We start from the raw sequence: 15,265 nt of genomic DNA, 5'->3' as shown, positions 1-15,265 counted from the left end.
TAATGCCCTCCCATACTTAGGAACTATTAAGAGCACCCATCATTACTAACCTGCGAAGTAAATGCGTCCTAATGGGCAGGCGAGCTACGCTGGCCCCAACAAATCATTCCTAATGAATAGTACCTGGCACATCCATCACCCTTAAATGCCAAAGCAAATCCATCTGCGTTAGCCGCTGAAAAGAGCCAGGCAGATCTCGCCCTCCCTTTCTTTCCCGAGGTAGGGTAGGGGAGGTTTTGGCTGGTTAGGGGAGGTTTCACCCACGTGAGTGTGGCTGTTCCCAATCTCTCCCCATTCCTGCAGTCGGGATCTCCGAGGCGCGTTTCTCCATCGCCGGGCTGTTCCCGCACACAATGCCGAGAGGGCTCTGGCAGAGGCATGAAAGGCTTTAAATAGAAACCAGCGTTTCTCCCTCGCGCTGCACACAATGCTTCCCTGACCCTTCGCCGACCTCACCCTCAAATCTGGGGTTCACAGCCCCAGCCTTGAACCCGGCTCTGTTTTTTCATGTTTGGCCTCTCTATTTCCTGAGGTCAGGCAGCCCACCGCTCCATTAGCGTGAAGCAACTCAGGGCTCATTTGCCAAAACTGACATCCTGGGAAAGTCCTGATGAATTTATGAATTAGAGGCTACAGATGCCAGTAAAAGAATTAAGGACTTCTTTATTTATATATGTATTTATGATATTGTTGTTATTATTATTTGCAGGAAATCAGCTGGGATGTTGCTTGTTTGCTTTTTCTGAAAAAAAAAAAAAAAAAAAAAAAGCACCGCCAGCCTTGAACGCTGTGTCAGCAGCAGTTTTCTTTCAGAGAGGAAAAAACACTTTTTTTTTTTTTTTTTTTTTTTAAGGTCTGTTAAAGCTTGGGGTTTTTTCAGGGTTGGTTTTATTATTATCATTATTATTATTACTATTATTATTGGTTTTTAAAGGAAGGGCCTGAGGAAGAAAGTTGAGGGAGCAGGAAGCTGAGGGAGCCAGGCAGGGGCGAGGTGCTCTCACCTTGCAGAACGCCGGGGGATTGCGACACCCGGGCCAAGAGGTAAAATTTATATCCCATAAATCACATGTCAAGTGCCTGCGAGGAGAGGTCATTAAACAGATGTATGAGGCAAGAGGCAAAGTCCATCCATTTCAGGAGACGCTCCCAGTGTCAGCAGCTCTCCAGAAGTCTCAAGAGGCAGAGGGATCCAACCGGCACGGCAGCAGCCTCCCTGATAGTCTCTTATTTATTTCCTCCTCTATTTATTTGATGGCATTCTCTTTATTGGAAGAATTTCCCGGGCTTTGCTGTGCCCTGTCACAGCTGCCCAGCGCAGGAGCTGTGGGAGGAGAGGGTGGAGGATGGCACATCAAACAGCTCAGGAGGGATGGAGTGATGGATGGAGGCTGCCCTGTGATTAATAATCAAACCGAGAGCTTTTACTGGGCGTCATGTGGAAAATGTGCCTTTGGAAACATTTGTCTTCATCCCACAAACAACAAGTGGTGTTTCTTTCCCTTTCTTTGTTTCTCTTCCCCCCCTTTCCCCCCCCCGCCTTTCCTCCCTCCCTCTCCCTTTTTTGCTTTTCTTGCCCAGAATCACTGATTAAAATCTTTTCCATGCTTTACCTGCTCCAAGTGGCTCCTGTTCTGGTTTGATTTATGCTTTGCTTATCTCGAGCTTCAGTGGGAAAATAATGACCAGATAATAAAGAGCACTAAGTAGCTTTTTCAAGTGACATGGCATCCGCCGTGGGACTGGGCTCTGCAGGAGCAGGGAGGGAACACTGGGATGGCCTTGGGCCAAAACAGAGGGAGGAAAACAGGAGATAACGGGAGGATCCTGGGCCCAGTGGTTCCTCAGTGGGTGAAAGCTCCAGGCACGTTCCAGTGGATGCCTCAGCCAGCCCTGCTGAGGGGCAGCAAATTTCACCCATGGATGTTGTGATTTCCCCTGTGTTTTTGGCCAGGATTCCAGTGGCTGTTTGTCCTTCCAGGCCCACACCCAAGACTGGGGTTTCCCTCAAGCAGATTCATCGGGATGTTCCTTCCCACCTCCTTGTTTTCTCCTGGACAGACCCTGCCAGTGAGAGAGGAGACCCCCCAGTTCCAACCTGCTGCTGATCCAAGGTGTCCAAACCCCGCTACAGCTCCAGGTCTCGCTGCTCCCAAAGGATCTGCAACAGCTCCAGACCCACCAGGCTTCACCCACAGCAGCCTTTACTACAGGGCTGGGACCTCCAGGCTTCCCTGCCTCATTCCTTGCTGTCTGCAGGGCCACACAGCTTCCCTGCTCCAGCTTTCCCCAGCCCTTCTCCCAGTGTCATCTGGTTAAAAAATCGCCCTTAATTTCAGGGTAGGAAGGACCCATTGTTTTACTCCACGCTCGGGGAAAAGGGAATGGTTCTGTTGCCAAGGAACTATTTTTAATTGTGATGTGCATCCCTCATGGTGGCTGCTGGGTGGGAATAGCAGGGAAAGTGGGATGGGAGGCTGCAGGGACAACTGCTGGTCATGGAAAAAACCTCGAGGTGTCTGCCCAGCGACACACAGGAGTGTTCCCTCAGCCTGGGAAGCAGCAGCAGCCTGTCCCTTCCAGTCCCCACTCCCAACAAATCATCCCCAAAACGCTCTGCTCAGCTCAATTTGGAGAGAAGAAGAGACACAAACCAGCACAAGGGTTCACCGTGTGAAATCACTGCTGGGCAAGGATCACACACACAGATCCCTCCTGGCTTTAAATAAACCCCCCCTAAAAAAACCCCACCAGATTATTGGAAATAAAATCGATTTCCTCTGGATTGCAGCGAGGGCTGCATGTGGGTGCGTTTGAGAGGGGAGAAAAGGATGTGCCCATTTATTTCTTTGCCCCCTGTGCCTGGCTGGCAGCCAGCCCCTGACACCTCTGGCAGCGCCGGGCGCTCGCTCCTCGGGCTCTATAAATACGTGTGCATGACAGCTCTGGCACCGCGTGTTCCTGTAAGTGATGTCATCTCGGGGGGGAAGTTACTTAGCAACCGTGGAAAATGTTTTGGAGGCTCTAATTTTTCAGCATGGCAAAGGCGTGTATTTATGCGGCTCGGCTAATCGGGGCTGGCTTTGGCGAGGCTGGGCCCCGATGAGCTCATTTTCTTCATCATTATTTCATGTGAATTGGGCTTTTAGCGCTAAAGAGGCCACAAAGATTTAATTCAAAAAATGTGATTGCTTTATGTTCCCAGGGTATCATTAACGTGGCATCTACGCAAATAACCATGGTAACAAACTGGTAATTAGTACATATATGGCACTTATTATTAATACAGAAACAGGACAAGTTCCAAATCAGCACAGATTACAGTACATTATTACCATAGTAATTACCTGCAGTAACACACACAAATTGAACTAAATGGCCAATTGAACTAGAGTGAATGGCTTTTTATTCCAGTCCCTAAATAATGTGCATTCTTGGCTGAGTAGTTCAAGGTAAATAAAACTGTTTTTAATTTATTGCCAAGGGTTTTTTACCCCCTCTTTGGTGGGAAGGGCTGGGAATGGCAGGAGTCAAGAACTTTTTTTTTTTTTTTTTTGCTGTGCTTACAGTATAATTATTGTACAGGCTAAGCCCCATTCCTGATTCCCAGCAAAAGACAAAGAGGGTAAAAGTTATTAGTTTATTTTATTAGTTTATTTTATTAGTTTATTATTTCTCTGATTTTAGCCATGAAGTAATGTTCAGTGTATCTACAGGAATTCAATGCCAAATAAACTGGGGTCCAAAACCAGTCTTTCAGTCCCTGGGTTTGGCTTTTTTTTTATTGACAGAGGAGGAATATCTGCATTTGGAGTAGGTTAGAAAACCGAACTTTTTGGAGATGATCACATTTATTAAACTAATGAAAAAACAGGGGCTTGGCCTTCCCCTTCCCCTGTGGGTTTGAGGTATATAAAAGTACTGAACCCACAAACACTGAGTCAAACCCCAGCAGCCAAATGCACTGGCTGAAGCCAGCAGTGCTGAGATGAAGCCAACCACCAAAAAGAGAGGAAAAACCTCAATTTTTCTTCTTATTCTCTCCATTTTGTTACATTTTATCAGAGCTATCCCAGACCAGGGAGGGCTGGAAACCTTCTTTTTCTGAGGTCCTGGAGATGCTGAACACCTTGGGCTCGGAGCAGCAGCAGACTCCCAGCCCTTTAAAAATTAAATCCATCCCTCCATCCTTAGGGTTTTTGGTTTTTTTTTTCCCTTTCTAAATGGAAATAACATTCAGAGAGACACTTTCAGAAGGAATCTCAGTCTGGGATTTGTGTCTGCAGTTTGCAGACCTGGGAGCAGGAGCACACATTGCACTCACTCCTGCTCAGGGGCTGCCCATCCTGCAGGTGCATGGTTCAAGACCTTGGGGTTTGTTTTTTTTTCGTTCTTTCCCCCAGCTTTGCCTCCTGAAATGATTCTCGTGGGTTGTCTGGATGATGATGATTTTACCAGTCACCACGTTCTTGGGAGGGTTTTCTTCCAGCTGACATTTTTTCCTGTCCAAAGCCACACCGAGCAAGTTCTCAGCATGCACAAGTTCCTTGTTCCCTCTCAGAGGACGTGTCTCCTCTCTCCCCAGCTAGAGCAAAATGAAAATTCCAGCCATTCTGAGACTTTTTATTTCTTTTTTTCCTCCCTCTCCTTCTCTTTCCTCTAGACAAACATTAATATTTCCACTTGCTGTCGGGAATTCAGACACCACCATTCCTGGAGCAGCCCTGGATTGGGTGTCCACGCTTTGGGATGGAGACAGGCAGTCTGTGAGGGCTTCAGCAGCTCTGGAGAGCATCCCACACATGGATCTGCATCAGGGGAAAGTGGAGGGAAAAGTGGAGGACCTTCCCCACCAGCCAAACTGCTTTATTGTGCTCTTCACCCATGTGCTTCTGCTGGAGAATTAAAGTTCCTTTGTCAGGTCCATCTCTCGTTGTATTTTACCTTCCTCAATTCATAAGAAAATTATTATTTTAGCAGGCAGGCATTTAATTAAGTTTCACTGTGTTTGCTTTGGCTCTCGCAGCATGGAAAATCTCCTTTTAACAACCATCCCTTGAGCGTGGGCTCTGATCAAGCCAAACATGCCTGGATGCAATCCCTTCTCCCAGCAGCTCCTCTTTTTCTCCTTCCAAACCCTCCCTGCCCCACTGGGGTGCTCCCAGCCTGCCCAGCCCTGCCAGGAGCACAGAAAAAAAAACCCAAAAACCACCCCTCTCTCAGCAGGCAGCAGGAGCTCAGCACTGCTTGGCATCGTGGCTCCTGCCCACTCCTCCCCTGCACCCCCGCCTGACTCACAAACTTCCCACTCCAAATTAACACCCATTAGGGCTCATTTCCATCACGCTCTTCCCACGCAGCCACGGCACAGCTCTGCCTGGCTTCAAAAACACGCATGGGGATGTGTTTGCAGGCTGAGTTTAGCCCAGTTTGGTTGGGTTATTTTTTTTTTGTTTCCTGGAGGGATGTTGCCCTTGTGAGAGCTGAAAGCATCATTTTGGGGAGTGGGAGCACAGCAGCTGCCTCTGAGGAGCTGCTCACTCCTGGGCTGGGTTGTTTCATGCAGCAAGTCCCCAGAACTTCAGTCCTAAGGAGTGAAAAGCTCTTTTTTTTTTCCCTCTGCAGTGCCACGAGCAGCTCATCTTTGCGAGGTAATTAAGAGCTGCTGTTGATGTTTTGGTTTAATTTAGGAATAAAAAAATAAATAACAAAAACAAATTTGATTTGGTATCCTCAGCTCCCTGCCCTGCTCTGCTGCCAAACCCTCAGGATCTGGGACCTCTCTGAGCCCAAGCTGAGCTCAGGAACCCCCCTGGCATCAACACCCAGCACCTTGCTCTGCCTCCCTCACTGGAGATGCAACATCTCCCCCGACCTTAAAAACCCTCAAAAGGCCAGAGCAGGGCTCGATTTTCCCTCTCCCCTCCTCTCCCCTCCTCTCGTTGCTGTTTTGTTTTGCAGTTGCTGCTGTTGCCATGCCATCTCCTTTTGTTGCTATGGATTAATAGTGTTTTTTTGACTTATTTTTATGTATGTCCTGGGAACATGATTGCTTAATTTGCCCTGCAGGTTTGTGGGCCTGACAGGCATTTCCACACCGTCACCTTATCTTAATCCAGTTCTGGGCTGCTTGAAGGACAAATACCTGCAGAAATACCTGTTCCTGGGGAGGTTTGGGCTGGGTATTTGTCCCAGCAAGTGGCCGGGGTGGGAGTGGTGGGGACACACTGTTCCTACAGCCTCTCGGATGTCACGGGGCTGTTTTTTATCTAATCCAGGGTAACACTTCAGGAGCCACCAGAGGAATGATCTTCCAAGCCTGGGTGGAAGGATGGATGGGCTCCAGCTGTCCTCCATGGACCCCCAAGGTGACACAGCTGAGAGATTGCATAAAATATGTTCGTTTGTTTCATTATAATGGGCATTGAATCAGGATTTGGCCTCCAGCTCTTTGTGTCCCTGGAAAATCCAGATCACTGGAGAAGGACCAGGAGTCCCCAGCGAGAATCTGAGCTGTGCCATGGGAGAACCTTCAGTGTCCAGCAGGGAATGTGCTGGGAATGAGGCTGTCACCAGAAAAAAAAATAGGAACAAAGTGTTTTCCAGTGGTTTTAGGAGGTTGGTTTGTGCTGTGCAGGCAGAAGACTCAGCAGATCCCAGTGTGCCACAAACCCCAAGGGCTGCCCCACCACTGCCCGTGGCCACCCCTGCAGTGTCACTTGTCCCCAGCCAGTCCAAGAGAAGGATTGGCATAAGGAAACCACTGCAAATCTGTGGTTTGGTTGTGGGGAAGCACAAAGGAGGGATCAGGAGGGATCTGCTCTGTGTCCAGCTCCCCACACACCCCTGGTGGGACCCTCCTGAGTTATTGTGTCAAACTTTTCGTTGCCCCGTGTCTCCATTCTCCCCACGTGAAACGGGGGATAATAATTCCATCCTTTTGCCCCATTATTGAAAATTTCATGAAAGTGACTTCATCGTGTTGTTATTATTGTTATTATTATTTGTGCCTTTGGCTCACCGCAGCCCTAATGCACTAATGAATATGGATACAGGGACACAGGGATCAGCCTCTTCCCTCCAGCAATTTATCTTCCCTCCTTCCTACTGGGTCATCTCCCAAGCAGTGCTCAGACAAATTTGCCCCCAGAGCCATGAGTGAGCCTCGGAGGTCCTTGGCTTGCACACATCAAAGGGGAGCTGGTGACATCATGGAGATCACAGAAAACATCAACTCTGCCTGTTTGAGGGGGAAAAAAAAAAAAGCAGCCCAGCTCCTTGCAGATCCACAGCTGGTGGGGCTCTTAATAACACAAGGGCCGAGGAACATTCCAACCATAACATCCTGCAGCCTCCCCGCCACCAGACAACGCGGCTTTTATTAGGGGAGGAATGTGTCTTTAATAAACTGCAGGGTTTTAACTTGTCCCAGGGTGCCAGGGATGGATCCACTGCGGTCAGTTTTGGCCAGGCTGTTGTGCTGGTTGTCCCTTGCCCACTCTGGTCCCCTGTTGGTGTGAGGATCTTTGTTCTCCTGGGCGGCCTCCAGTCCTCCTTCTACCTCCATGGGCCTCCCACAGCATCTTCCCTCTGCTCCCGTGGAAATCCAGCCTTGTCCTGCAAGGAGAGGGGTTGGAAGCACCTCTGAGCCCCTGGAAGTGTCCAAGGCCAGGCTGGATGGGGCTTGGAGCAACCTGGGATAGCAGGAGGTGTCCCTGCCCATGACAGAGGGGTGGGAGAAGACCTTGAAGGTCATTTCCATCCCAAATCCCATGGTTCCATGGTGAGTGAGGCTAAAATCCTCATGGCACAGGAGCAATTCCATTCTTCACTTTAATTACCTCTGCCCTCATCAGCATTTGCCCAAAATGGGCTTCGGGGATGGGAGAGTTCCATGGAAATAATTGTTTTCTCCAGTTCCCAAACCACTGTCACCATCTTCCTCACTGCTGTGTGTGTTTATATGTGTGACCCCGTGGAATTCTGCAGGGTTTGGGACTCTATTGGTGGGGGTTTTTTGAGGTTTTGTTTCACCCTGTTTTAAAACAGCACCTGAGGGAAGGCGATGCCGAGAGGCTGCTCCACCGCAGAGTAACAAATCTCTGGTGTTGTTCCCTCGATTTGTCCTTATTCCGAGGCTTTCAGCCCCCTCTGAAGGGCTGTTTGCTGTCATCAATCCTGGAGCAGCCCGTGGGGGCCGGGAGAGGAGCGACACCGGAGATTTGTCCTATTGATTAACCCGGGGTGGGAGGAATCAAACAGACAAACACCTGGGAGCAGAACGGGCCAATTGTCAGGTTTGCTTTGCAGGTTATGGTGTTGGGAAGATTTCATTTCTCTTTTCCTACCTGGGGGCTGAGAGAAAGCAGTAAAACTTTCCTAAATTCCTCCTCGTTTCCCTGTTTGAAGTTCCCCACTTAACACCACACGCCGGAGAGGAAAAAAACCCCCTGAAAATCCCCCCTCTGCCCGCCAGCCACAAGTGAGATCTCACATTATTGCCTCTGACAGCTCTCATTCCTCAGGCACTTTCTTTTTCCTTCCTCAAAGGAAGGAGGGGGAAAAAAAAAATAAAAATCAAAAGTTTCCAAACCTGAGCACTTTCTGAGACTCCAAAATGCAGCCCCATGTCGGGAGGGATGCTCCGAGCTGGCAGGCAGCAGGGAGGATGGATGCGATCCTCGGGAAGAGTTACATGTGTTCGCCATCGCGTTTGCCTTGGGCCCTTGGAAAATGTTTGTAGTTTTCAATTAATCTCATTAGTTTGGAAAGTAGACGGAGGGGCGGGAAATCAAAATAATTTCATGGGGAATTCTCTTTAACGACTTTTTAAAAAACGTGTAATTGAGAGAGGTGGTGGTGGTGGAGGAAAACATTTTAATAGCGCTGAAACCAGCGGAGGGGAAGCGGTGAGGGATGTGCAGGGAAAGCCTCGTGTGAGGGGTCTGTGGGGACAGGGCTGAGCTGTGGGGGGACACAGGGCTGCCACTGGGGTCAGCACAGGTTTAGGACCCTCAGCCAGGTCCCTGGGCTCTGCTGGGGACCCACCCTGGCTGCTGCTAAGCCCTGAGAGAGCCCTGCTTGCCATCATCCAGTCAGCTTTTCATTTTCTTTTATTTTTAAAGGAAAAAAAAAAAACAAACCTGCAAGAATCACCCTCTCCTTCCAGCCCTCCCGAGGAGGAGTTTGCAGGGCTGGAAGGAGTGGGTGATTCCTGCAGTTTGCCCCTGCCTCGCTCACCGACTGTCCCCGGGGTGCTGTGCTGACACTGGGCTGCCTTGGAGGGTGGCCTGGGGTGACCCTCCATCCCTGCCCATGCGCTCAGAAACCTCTGTTCCTCACAGAACCACCCCCAGACAGCCCAGCACACCTTGGGGACATGCTGAGCATCCTAATTCCCTGCATCCCAATTAACCAGAGACGGAGGGCTGCTCCCCGACAGAGTTGGGGTTATTCCAGGAGCATCCTGCGGCAGAGACAGCCAAAGCCACCCCCAGTTCCACTCTGTCCCTATCCCGGCAGAGGTGTGCCCCCTTCTGCAGGCTGAGCACTTAATTGACTGGATTAGCCCTTTTTTACTAATTAGCAGCCCGGTGGCCGGGCGGGGAGCGCTCCCTGTGTCCCCGGGCAGCCGGTGTTTGTGATTCACTCCTGCCGAGGAAAGCCGGCTCTTGGCTGGCTGCTCTCCCCGGGAGGAGGCAGCTCCAGCCTCTGCCCACCTTTTAATTCGCTTTATTTCCCCTCGTTCCGCGGAGTTTAACGAGCCCCGGAATTGCTGTGGCAGAGGCAGTGCTGGCAAAGACACAACCTGAGGGGAGGGACGTGATGTTGACACCCAGAAGAGCTGGCTTTTGTCCCCAGGGAGTTCCCCACGGCGAGGACGCGCTGTCTGGTCCGTCACACACCTCTTTGCATCCTTCTGCTGCCCACGGCAGGCTCTGGCTTTGGTTGTTCCTCCATCCTGCCCCAGCCCAAGCAGGCAGAGACGGGATGCCTGGGGAGGGGGAGACTGCAGGATCAGGTCCACTGTGCCAAAGATGTTTTGGGTTTTTTTGCCCCTTTTCACTGTTACTTAATGAGAATTTTGGGATTTGGGGGGAAAAAATATCACCTGGCACCACAGTGCCTAACCCTAACCCTGACCCCTAACCCTAACCCTGACCCCTAACCCTGACCCCTAACCCTCACCCTGACCCCTAACCCTCACCCTGACCCCTAACCCTAACCCTGACCCCCAACCCTAATCCTGATCCCTAACCCTTTCTTTTGCCATTCTGTTCCTGCCACCCTCCCGGCCACTCCTCGGAAGGACATCAAAGGGCAAAGGATGCCAGGAACATCCATCCTCTGCAGCAGAGCCCGGGAGGTCAGCGAGAGCGGCCCCGGGCTGTGAGATGCTCAAACCACCCAGCCAAGGAAAAGGCTTCAGGGTGTGAATCCAGGCTGGATCACCCAGACACCTGGGAGGGAGGACACTCAGATGCTCTGGTGATCCAGTAGCAGGCTCCATCGGGAGATCTGGAGGGAGCCTGAGGATGGCACCTTTTGACTTCCCAGCAGCCAAACTCCTGTGCACATGTCTCAGAGGTGTCCTAAGGGCACACGCAACACAACACCTGCTTCTCTCGATGCACGAAAACAGGAAAACAGCCCAAAATAGGTGTCCAAGGGGCAGGTTACGCTGTGCCAGGACTGTTGAGCATGGAGGATGCAGGAGAGGGATGCAGGCACAGCACGGAGGAGAAGCTGCTGTGTGGCCTCACCCACCGCAGCTCCGGTGCTGCCGGCTCCTGTGGCTCCCAGGGGAGATCCCGGCCGGCTGCAGGGAGGCACAGAGGCAGATCCTCCCCCACACCCTGATCTCCCTGCTGCCAATGGATCGATTGTGCTCGGAGGGCTCGGGGCTCTATGTAGGTCAGGCACATCTCTGGCTCCCACAGCGCCATGGAGTTATTAAACTGAGCGAGGATCTCTCCTTCTCCCTCCATCCATCCATCCATCCATCCATCCATCCATCCATCCATCCAGCCTTCCCCACGGCCAGCCCTTGGCACAGGGCAGCCTTGACTCTCATCCCAGAGCAGCAGAGCATTGCCCTGGGGCTCAAGGCTCATTTGAGCACAGGCAGAGTGTGTGTGTCCAGCTCCTGCACCCCAAGAGCCCCCGGAGTGAAGCGTTCCCCGGGTGTCTGCACACGAGGACAGCTCAGTGCTGGGAGGCGGAACGGGCAGCGTGACCCAGTTCATGGGTTTCTGTCAATAAAGCTGGCACTGCTCCCTCTCAGCTCCCTGGGATGGATGGGCCTGGAGCAGCTCCCAGAGAAGGGGATTTCTCAGTGCAGCATCCCCCGGGAGGAGGGAGCTGGATCTCCTCCCACGGGTGGTTGCTCCCCTGCTTATCTCCGTTGGGGTGCAGCAGATAAGAGACATCCCAACCTTCAGCCTTGGGAGCTGCTGGTTTTGGCCACCGAGCCTTAATCCCTTCCAGAAGCCTTTATCACCCAAGGAGGAAACCAAAATCCTCTGGTCCCCTGGGCTCCTCCTGGGCTGGTGAGCTGGAAGGAGAGGGAGGTATGGACAGGGAGAGAGAGCAGAGGAAAAACTCGGTCAAACAACAACAAAAAAATCCCCACTCAGTAGTTCAGCACAAACTTTGCACTAGTTGAAGATTTGACCTTGTGTTCTCTCCTAGGAACAAACAAGAGCAGAACGAGGATCATATTATTTTGCCTGAAATTTGGAGTGGATCAGACCCCTGCTGTTCCAAGCCCCTGCAATGAATGGCTATAAACAAGATGCATTTCCAGGGAATGAATTAAACACTGAGCCTGAGCACCGACTGTGTTCGAGAGATGTTTATTTGTCCTTGCTGCCTCTCCATACAGAGTTGCACAAGGACTTACTAAATTTTAACCCCACATTGTTCTTGGGTAAACACTGCCCTTTATCCAACGTCAGGAGTGCTGGGAGCTGAGATAAGCTCAGGTTGGCTCGTGCTCTCTGGAGCATTCAGCCTCTTGGAACCAGTCTCCTGCAGACCCCAGGGCATCCACATAATTCCCAACAGCCTCCAAAACTCTGGCAGCTTTCTGCATTTTTATGCCAAAAAGGTTGGGTTGGTGCTTTTTGTGAGAAGTGTAGCAACTTTTATCTCAGCTCCTCTTCTTATTTTGGAAGGGGAAAGGAGATAAAGCATGAAAATTTGATGAGAAACTGTCCCAGGAGATGTGCTGTGATTCCCCAACAAGTCCCTGTCCCCACTGCCACCACCACGTGGTGCAGGGCCATTGGAATGAGGTGATTTTTAAGGTCCCTTCCAACTTAAACCATTCCACGGTTCCGTTTGCCACTGTCCATCCTTTTCCTGCCTTTCCACAGAGACGGAAATGGTGAAGCTTTGAGAGCTGCCTCCATCCCAACCCTCACTCTGCCACTCCCAGCATCACTGGTGAGCACACACACCCCAAAAAAACAAGGCTAAAGGGGGACGAATATCACTGCAAACTTTGATTTCCAGAGTCTACACAGCCTTGTGCTTTCGGACCATCTGCTGGCATCCAGCGGGATGAGGAGTTCGGTCTGCAAGGAAGAGCAGCTTGGAGTGCAGCATTTCTGGGGGAAAAAAAATCCAGGTTTTGCTGCTCAGGAGGGAAAGGCTGAGTAAAAGCGGTGTGAGAATCTGCCCAGCTCTTCCTGCCTTGCAGGGAACCCCTGAGAAGTGCCCCCTCCCTGCTTCCAGGGGAGTTTCCCCACTTCGGGGGGACATCGCCACAGGATGTGAGATGCTGAGCGTGACTCTCCCGGAAGAAGAAGGATCTGTGCCTTGTAGAAACATTTCTGAACTCATGTTTGTTCCCTCTCCTGGGTCTGGGCAGAATGTCAAAGCCTGCTCTGAGCTGGAAATATTTTAAGACTAGCACTCACTGGAGACTGAAACAATGGCAATTCTTCAGCTACTGAGGCTTTTATAAAAGGGCTTTTGACACAGAGGCTGCTTAGGGTTGGGTTTTTTTTTTTTCTTTTTTTTGGTCGGGGTTTTTCTCCCAGGAAACACTGTGCTAGTGTCCGTTTGCATGCTCGTGCACACACTTCTGCTTGTGCAAAAATAATCCCTGTGCTTCCAGCAGGGCCAAAGGTGGGAATGCCCAGGAGATGCCTCCAGCCCTGCTCTGACGAGGAGAAGGCAGCAGCTCACACGGGATCCACGCAGCGATGCAGGGAGAAAAAGACATTTTAGAGTAAATGTCAGCTTTTGCGTTTCTGGGTTTGGGGCTTTTTTTAAACACGTGGGTGGGACTTTTAATGCCCAGATGAAGCTGAGACGGTTTCAGTCTCCAGGGCTTATCCAGAAGATTCACACAAACACTATGGAAAGTGTCTCTTTGCTCAGGGAGGATGAAATTTGACACTGCAGAGATTTTAACCCGGTATTCCCGGCGAGGAGCCTCGGTGGTTAGCGTGTCATATCTGATAAAGGCTAATCAGCCCTCCTTCAGGCACCATTCAATTCTTATTTCCATCTGCTTCCCGTGCAGATTGTGTTGTCCCTGATGTGGACTCCCATGCAGACAAACCAGTGCGACTTCTGCTCAGGAATCAGAGGATCTACAGGGAAGAAGGACTCACGATGGATCCTCCCAACCAGAACCCTTGAAAACAGCCCAGGCAGTTCCCAATCCTTGCTGGGAAACCAGCAGCGCCCAGTTTGCACTGGGGTGGGGATGGGATCCCACTGGGCGGCCCAGCCCTATTCCCTGCCCCACATCCCGAATCCCCCGGCCCCGGTGCCGTCCCTCCCAGGCTCTTTTCCCTGCCCGAAGCCTCCTCCCCAATTATCCCGGCCGCTGTTTGTTCAGACCATGTGGATTTAGCTCTCCAGCCTCATGTGCACTGTGTGTATAGGGAAAGATAGATTGCCGCTACTTTCCAGTATAAATCACATTCCTTACAACACTCCAAAGTAGCATTTTCAACCTCAGGGTGCTAATAGGATCCAGCAGGAGAAAGAAATGTCAGCTAAGTAGCAGGCGCTGTTTGGAGAGTGCAATGGAGCTGATCCACAGCCCCGGGGCAAAAAGAGCAATCCCAGGGCAAAGGTTAAAGAGTTCAGGAGCACTTCAGCCTACTTAATTGCAACAGGCCTCTTACACGGTGTAAGATGGATGGCTCGAGGCGGGCGAGGGGGGCAGAGCGGGGCCAGCAGCATCCCCCGCCCCGGGAACCGCCAGGAGAGGGCCGGGATGGAGCGATGGAGGCACGGCTCCTCGGCCCTCGCTTCTCCCCAGAACACTGCTGAGTGGCAAAGCTGCCACAGCAGCATCCTCTGGCCATCAGCTCTGCCCCATCCTGATCCTCGGGCCATGAACTCTGCCCCATCCCCATCCTCCAGCCATCAGCTCTGCCCCATCCTGATCCTCCAGCCATCAGCTCTGCCCCATCCTCATCCTCCAGCCATCAGCTCTGCCCCATCCTCATCCTCCAGCCATCAGCTCTGCCCCATCCTCATCCTCCAGCCATCAGCTCTGCCCCATCCTCATCCTCCAGCCATCAGCTCTGCCCCATCCTCATCCTCCAGCCATCAGCTCTGCCCCATCCTCATCCTCCAGCCATCAGCTCTGCCCCATCCCGATCCTCGGGCCATGAACTTTGCCCCATCCCCATCCTCCAGCCATCAGCTCTGCCCCATCCCGATCCTCCAGCCATCAGCTCTGCCCCATCCCGATCCTCCAGCCATCAGCTCTGCCCCATCCTCGGCGGATCAATGGGTATTTATACTGGAGAGAGTTTTTTTGCAGGAGCTCAGCACAGGCAGATAAATAACCGGTAGCCAGAATCACTCCAGCTGCCAAGGAAATGTTTCCTGCTCGCCCGAAAATCATAAGGAACGTTTTAAGGGGAAAGAGGAAGGATTGGGTACTGCTGCTGCTCTTGTCGTTTTTCTTCTAGGATTTGTTTTCTGGTTCCCTTTTATTCTGAATCTTCAGAATCTGAACTTGTTTTGTATCAGTCCCAAGGTGTTTCTGTTGGGAAGGTGCCTCAGATAATATTTTTAGTAGAGTTTTGGCTTGTTTTCTAACACACATCTGAGAAATGCCATCAAAAGCTGATGTTTTGCATGGGAAAGGTCTTTTGCATTATTTTTTTTTTCATCTGAAGAAAAAGAAATAGAATAAAAATATTTCATCCCTTTCTCACAGCGAGGTTTATGCCGTTTCCCTGGTGATAAAGGCACAGGGCTGGCTCTGGAGACAGATGCGTTTAATTCC

Source organism: Sylvia atricapilla, chromosome 19 (genome assembly GCF_009819655.1).
Source record: "Sylvia atricapilla isolate bSylAtr1 chromosome 19, bSylAtr1.pri, whole genome shotgun sequence".
Lineage (NCBI taxonomy): Eukaryota > Metazoa > Chordata > Aves > Passeriformes > Sylviidae > Sylvia > Sylvia atricapilla.
The sequence above is the reverse complement of the archived record's forward strand: the minus strand, read 5'-3'. Positions refer to the sequence as shown.